The sequence below is a fragment of the Acinonyx jubatus genome, chromosome E1 (genome assembly GCF_027475565.1).
Source record: "Acinonyx jubatus isolate Ajub_Pintada_27869175 chromosome E1, VMU_Ajub_asm_v1.0, whole genome shotgun sequence".
Lineage (NCBI taxonomy): Eukaryota > Metazoa > Chordata > Mammalia > Carnivora > Felidae > Acinonyx > Acinonyx jubatus.
In genome coordinates, this window is record NC_069397.1 from 12,553,995 (window position 1) to 12,561,276 (window position 7,282).

The 7,282-nt window shown below is 40.0% G+C and overlaps 1 pseudogene; it reads left to right on the top strand.

Annotated features, from left to right (window-relative positions):
* The first annotated feature begins 301 nt into the window (after nt 1-301).
* Nucleotides 302-6,655, top strand: LOC106989436 (serine/threonine-protein phosphatase 2A catalytic subunit beta isoform-like; annotated as a pseudogene).
* Nucleotides 6,656-7,282: the final 627 nt, after the last annotated feature.

A 7,282-nucleotide genomic window follows, 5' to 3' on the forward strand; every position in this document is an offset into this window, starting at 1 on the left:
GGGCAGAGAGAGAGGGAGACACAGAATCAGAAACAGGCTCCAGGCTCTGAGCCATCAGCCCAGAGCCCGACGCGGGGCTCGAACTCACGGACCGCGAGATCGTGACCTGGCTGAAGTCGGACGCTTAACCGACTGCGCCACCCAGGCGCCCCTTAAAGTGGCTTTTAAAAGAAAACAGTTTCCACCTCACCTTCACTTACAGCAGCACTGAGATGAAAACATGTAAGAAGTCAGGTAGTATGATCTCAGTTCCATGAGAGGCTCTTGAGAGAACTCAACAACATAAAAAGTCATGCTGGGGATGTTAAAAGTGGATTGTAGGGATCCTATCTTCAAGGAGGTAACAGTGGGGAGCCAGAGAGCATTTGACGATTCTTAGGTGCCTACAAATAACATCCATAGCACAAGGTCTTATGGGAACCAAGGGGGACACCCAATTCAACTTGGGGTATACAGGATGCTCCTTAGTATGATAACTGAACAATGTTTCAGAAGAGGAAGAGTGGAGTTGAGGGAGCTGGTGGTGGCCACTGGGCACAGGAATGGTGATGAACTCACAAAGGAGTGAGTATAAATTAAGAGTCTGTCACAAAAAATCAGGTGAAAGATTACTGCCAGTAAAAGGTGGTTAATTTGAACTGTGCCAGCTGTATCAGGGATAAAGTTGAAGGAAGAAATGGAAGAGATGCTTAGAAGACAAAAATCCACAAGATGTAGAGATGAGTGAGCTGTGTACGATGGAAGGAGGGGAACTGTGCTATTTCTTTTTTAATTTTTTTTGAGGGGAGGTACGAGCAGAGAGATAGGGAGAGAGACAATCCCAAGCACCTCCACACTGTCAGTGCAGAGCCTGACCGCAGGGCTTGAGCTCACGAATCATGAGATCATGACCTGAGCCAGAAACCAGAGTCGGACACTTTACCAATAGAGCCACTCAGGTGCCCCGGAACTGTGCTATTTTGAAGCTACAGCAGTCTACACGATTTTGCAGTCTATAGTAATGTGTAAAGGAAAGACACACACTACAAACATCAGAAAAACTCTTTAAAAACTCTCTTCAGGGGCACCTGGGTGGCTCACTTAGCTGAGCGTCCAACTTCAGCTCAGGTCACGATCTCAAGGTTTGTGGGTTTGAGCCCCGTGGTGGGGCTCTGTGTTGACAGCTTGGAGGCTGGAATCTGCTTTGAATTCGGTAGCTCTTTCTCTCTGCCCCTCCCCTGCTCACTCTCTCTCTGTCTCTCAAAAATAATAAAGGTTAAAAAAATTTTTTTAATCTCTTCAGAAAAGCATTATGCTTTCCAGAAGGAAAACCAATGATGGACTGACTTTAGATATTGCCCAAGAATGAAAAATCACATCGTGTAATTGAAGGTCTGAAATAGAACTAAAGATAAATTCTTCCCAATCAAGTAGCTTTAAGCCATGTATCAGATTAGTCTTGAGAGGACAAGTCTTCTGATTCAATTATTTTCAAAGCTTCTTCTATACTACAGTAACTACTGAATTGACAGCAACGTGGGCAACATGTTAAATGTGCATACATTAAAATACAATCACATAAATTAGCCTGGAAGATTGGCACTCATATATTGAGACAAATTAATACATTGTAGACAATGTCGCTCAAGAGTTAGCAATTTCCCTTAATAATTCTCCTGAGCTAAAGGGGGCTATTTCATTCATGTGACCCTAACAGCAGCCGATATTCATAACTGCTGTTATGGACTAAATTGAGTTTTAGACCAAGCATGAGTGGTGCCCCCAGGCATCATTAGTGGCTAATGTGGTGGATACAATAAGCAAATTATGAAATCACCAGGACCTTATAACTACATGCAGGAAGTACTACTTTATCAGCAGAACGCTGTCTTTGCAAATGAACAAGGGAAGGATTGGAGTCAAACTAAGATAACCCTTTTAAATAACGCTGTAACCCCAATATATTATGCAATAAACACCAATAACATCTGCTAAGAAACAGCAAGTTACGACGTAAAATTGGTTTAAGGAAATATATAATCAAATTTTGGTCAGACATTTGGAGCAAAGTCGAGGAAGTTTACCATCTAAGTATTCCTCAGGACTGAAGTCCTAGAGCCTCTAAAATATGTGGGGTATAATTAACAATCTGATGGACACTTCTGGTCAAGATTCATACGATTACTCATCCCTTATATTTTCTATATATGCTCGATGGTTTAAAAAAGGTATCTTGATAGCAGAAATACAATTCATCTAATAGGGTAATACATTTAAGGTTTATTCATTTATACAGACAACAAACATTTATTTGATTTACTTAAAAACATGTATTAAGATTTTAGTTGAGGGGCACGTGAGTGGCTCGGTCTGTTAAGTGTCCAGCTTTGGCTCAGGTCATGAGTTCAAGCCTCATGTCAGGTTCTGTCCTGACAGCTCAGAGCCTGCAGCCTGTTTCAGATTCTGTGTCTCCCTCCCTCTCTGCCCCTCCCCCGCTCATGCACATGCTCTCTCTCACTCTCTGTCTCGCTCTTGCTCTCTCTCTCAAAAATTAATAAACATTAAAAATAAAACATTTAAAATAAAAATGATTTTAGCTGAGGCAAGACACTTTGCTAAGTCCTAGAAACCAGTGACAGTCTTTTCATCTTTTCAGTACTGTTTTCATCAAGGAGCTTAGAGTTTGGTGGAAAAGGCAGACTTATACAGAGACAAGTTCATGATAATATATTAAGTGCAGAGCTGAAGGTCTGCTTAGGGTTCTGTGGGACAGCAGAAGAGAGAGACCCTTGGCCAAGGTGGGTCTCCAAAAAAATCTTCCTAGAGAAAATAAAGCCTCAGCTGAATGTTGAACTAGGTATAGTAGTTACTCATCTTTGTCAGTAGGCTATTTCCACAGTAATGCTGAAAAAAAGGCATCCCAAATCATAGTACATAAAACAATAGCTTGTGATCTTATTAAAAATTTTTAGCCCCTTCCTTTCACTGCTTTGAGACTTAGGTTTTCTGACTTTTTCCTTGCCTATGGGCCTTCCAGGGCCCTAGTCTACCAACTTGAATCACAATGAGAAAGAGGATGATGAACTGAATTATGAGCCTTCAATTCAGACCCTGATTCTATCAAATCTCACCTCTGCCCCTCACTAGCCTTTGAGAAAGTCACATACTTTTGTCTCTGAGCCCAAGGTTCTTCCTGGATTAAGTGGGTTCAAAAATACTACTGTGTGGGGGTGGTGTGAGGTTCAAATGAGATCATGAATGTAGCAGTGCTTTACAAACTACAAAACATCACACAAATATCAGTCTTTACAGTTTTTAAAAATTTCTAACTTCCCAGATTAATGATATTATTCCATAATTTCATAAGAGTATATTATATAATATCTGTGCTGGATTATCACAAATTTCTTAGACTTTTCTTGGAATAAACTTATGAGATCATGATCCTCTTTTCAGAGATACAAAACTGGAGATAAAAAGCAGATGAGTGTTCTCTCAGCCAAAGATTTGGACCAGAATAGGATTGGATTTTAACACACTTCTACACCTAATTACCCTTTCATACAACTAAGTCCTTCAGTTAGTAATCTGTTATGAAATGCACTCATCTTCTATAAGACTCCTTCATTTAATTATCTAAATGACCTTGTGAGAAACACAGTTTTCTTATACTCTCCATTTCACGGAGAAAGCAAGCCTGGCTAAGCACAATGCTAAGTTTACCTTTCAGGGGCAAACAACCAAAAGTAGCAGAGGTGAGCCTTGAACCTGAGCCTTTTTTTCTCATCTCCTGACATCCCACAGCTAATTGAAGATACAACCAGAGCCAGAATTCAGACTTCCCACATCCTCATTCACTAACTTCTCTACGGAATCATGATGGCTATCAACGATGATGGGTTGAACTTGTACGTCCTAATCTCTACCAATTGACTTGAGGTCTTTTTCACAACTCACATTGCATTCTTGAAGGAAAATGAGAAGTTAGGAATGTTTAATGTAAAATATGTGAGATCTTAGATACTGGTTTATTCATCTCTAGTGTGCTGAGGGAAAAGAGAAGACTTTCAACTCATTAGACGCTTAGTGGAAGTAATTCACTCCAGCGTTAATGTACCAGTCCAGCAAAAAATCTCATCACAATTATTACATAAAATAAAGAATTTTGGATGCAAAATCAAAAGGTATCAAAAACAATCATTAGGCTTATTACTGGTAAATTGTTTCAAGGCAAAACGTTAGAAACAAAACAATAATTTTGCCAATAATGCATGTGATGATTAATTTCATGTATCAACTTGGGTGGGTCACAGTGCCCAGATATTGGATCAAACATTATTCTAGATATTTCTGTGAGAATGTTTTCGGATCAAATTTACTTTTAGGTTGGAAGATTTTGAGTAAAGCAGATTGCCCTTCATAAAGGCAGACTTTCTGCACTCAAGAGGGAATTCTTCCAGCAGACTTTCTTTGGTAGTTCTACTTTTCCAAGTTTTTAAGAAAACTCCATAATCTTTCTCATAGTGGCTGCATCAATTTACAACAGTGCACAGGGTTCCCTTTTCTCCACATCCACGCCAACACTTATTTCTGGTCTTTTTGGTACTAGCCACGTAACAAGTATGAGGTGGTATCTCATTGCAGTTTTCGTGTGCATTCCCCTGATTATTAGTGATGTTGAGCAGCTTTTCATGTACCTGTTGGTCATTTGTATGTCTTCTTTGGAAAAAACATATGTTCACTTCCTCTGCCCATTTTTTACTTGTGTTGTTTAGGGTTTCCCCTCCCCCTCCCCCTCCTCCCCATCTTTCTCCTCCTCCTTCTTCTGAGTTGAATGAGTTCTTGATATATTTTGGATGGTAACACCTTATCAGATATATGATTTTCAAATATTTTATCCCACTCTGTAGATTGCGTTTGTTGATGTTGCTGATGCTTTCCTTTGCGTGCAGAAGCTTTCTAGTTTAAGTTTTCTGGTTTTACATCCTATGATTTTGATTTACGTTTTCTTTTCTGGTTTTACATCCTATTTCAAGTATTTAATCCATTTTTACTTTATTTTTTGTGGGTAGTGAAGATAGTAGTCAGTTTCATTCTTTCACATGTGGCTGTCCAGTGTTCCCAATACAAGTTTTTGGAGAGATTATTCTTTCCTCTATTGTACATTCTTTGCTCCTTTGTCATAAATTAATTGGCCAGAGGAAGAGGGGATAGAAAGAGTGAGAAAAGGGCTGAGAGAGCCCTGAGAGGCTGGGAGAAAGGAGGAGGTAGCCGGTAGTTAGCCTCTGCTGGACACTGCGCCCACACCCACCTGAGCCACACTCCAACCTCCCCACACCCTTCACCCTTCACTGACTCCCATGCATGCAACCTGGAAGCCAAGGGCAGGCTGAGGACTCCTCTGGGCCAGAGCCCTCACCGACAGCTGACCTGGGGTGGGGCGAGGGCCCCAGCAGCCAGCTGTCTGGTTCTTTCTTCTCCTGGGAGCTCCACACAAGCATGAGTAGGTAGGGGCAGGGAGAGGGCAGGGAGGTGGTGGGGAAGGGGATCAGGATCTCCTTGACAACAAGGCGTTCACCAAGGAGATGGACTAATGGGTCGAGCAGCTGAATGAGTGGAAACAGCTTAACCAGAACCAAGTGCAGACGCTGTGCCAAAAGGCTAAGGAAATTTTAGCAAAAGAATCAAATGTGCAAGAAGTTCGCTGTCCTGTTTCTGTGTAGAAATGTGCATTGTCAGTTCCATGATTTTATGGAATTGGTGGAAAATCACCAGATACAAATGATCTATTCAAGGAGGACTATGTAGACAGAGGCTCCTACTCAGTGGAGAGTGTGACTCTTCTTGTGGCATTAAAGATGCATTACCCAACTGGGTGTTGTATGGAAACCAATTTGACAATAAATTTCATATATTGAAAAAAAAAAACGGATACATTACCCAGAACACATTATAATATTGCAAGGAAAACAAGAAAGCTGACAAATTACCCAATTATAAGGCTTTTATGACGAATGTCTACGAAAGTATGCAAATACCAATGTTTGGACATATTTTACAGATCTAGTTGATTACCTTCCACTTAAAGCTTTAGTAGATGGACAGATATTTTGCCTCTACAGCATGGCATCTCTCCACCCATAGATAACACTGGATCATATAAGAGCCTAGGATCGTTTACAAGAAGTTCCACGTGAAGACCCAAAGTGTGATCTGTTTTGGCCAGATTCAGATGATCCTGGTGGGTGGGGCATTTCATCACGGGGTACTAGCTACACATTTGGACATTCTGAAACATGTAATCATGCCAGTGGTCTTACCCTGGTTTCTCCAGCTCACCAACTTATAATAGGAGGATACAATTGGTGTCATGATCAAAATGTGCTTACCATTTTCAGTGCACCCAACTACTGTAAGACTTGTGGGAATGAGGCCGCTATCATGGGATTAGATGACACTTCAAAATGTTCCTTCTTTACCTAAAATGATAATAATAATAATTAAAAAATAAAATACTCCTTCCTTCAGTTTGACCCACTACCTCATGGTGGAGAGCCTCATGTTACCCTTCCTACCTCGGACTACTTCCTGTAGTAATTTCTCCCATGAAAAACCTGCCTTTGCATGTGGAAGTATATCTGGCTTTTTAAAGTATATATATTTAAAACAAAACAAAACAGAACAAAAATCAACAGTAATCCAACTTTCTGTAACAAATTGGGATCTGTCTTGGCATTAATCCATATAGACCAAAACATACCATACCAATGATGAGCATTTAGCACAATTTGAGACTGAAAATCCATACAACACTCTGTTCTAGATCAGTCCATCTTAACAGGTTGCCTGTTGTATTTGTAATATAGCCATTTCCCTCTGGACTGTTCAAGCATAAAAGGCAACTAACTCCTTCTTCTCCTTTTGCACTTGTTTGGAAATTTTTAGTTCTAGTTTCACTGGCATGATTGATAGAATTGAAGTTTTACCTTTAAGAATAATTCACAAGCTAACTTCCACTTAATCCATTATGCTTTATTTTATTGAAATGCACCGTTAAATTAACTGAAGAAAAGATTCTTGGGAGTACATTTTTATAACAATAAAAAGGTTTCCCTTCATTTAAACTACTGTTTGATATTGTTCCGCATATTCTGTATGTGTGTCATGACAGTGTTTGCATCATGTTTGGTGTACTAAGCAAAAAAACTTTCCATTGTAAACAAACAACTAATTAATTAATCCATTGACCATATGCATGGGTTTATTTCTGACTCTCTGTTCCCTTGATCTATATGTTAGTTTT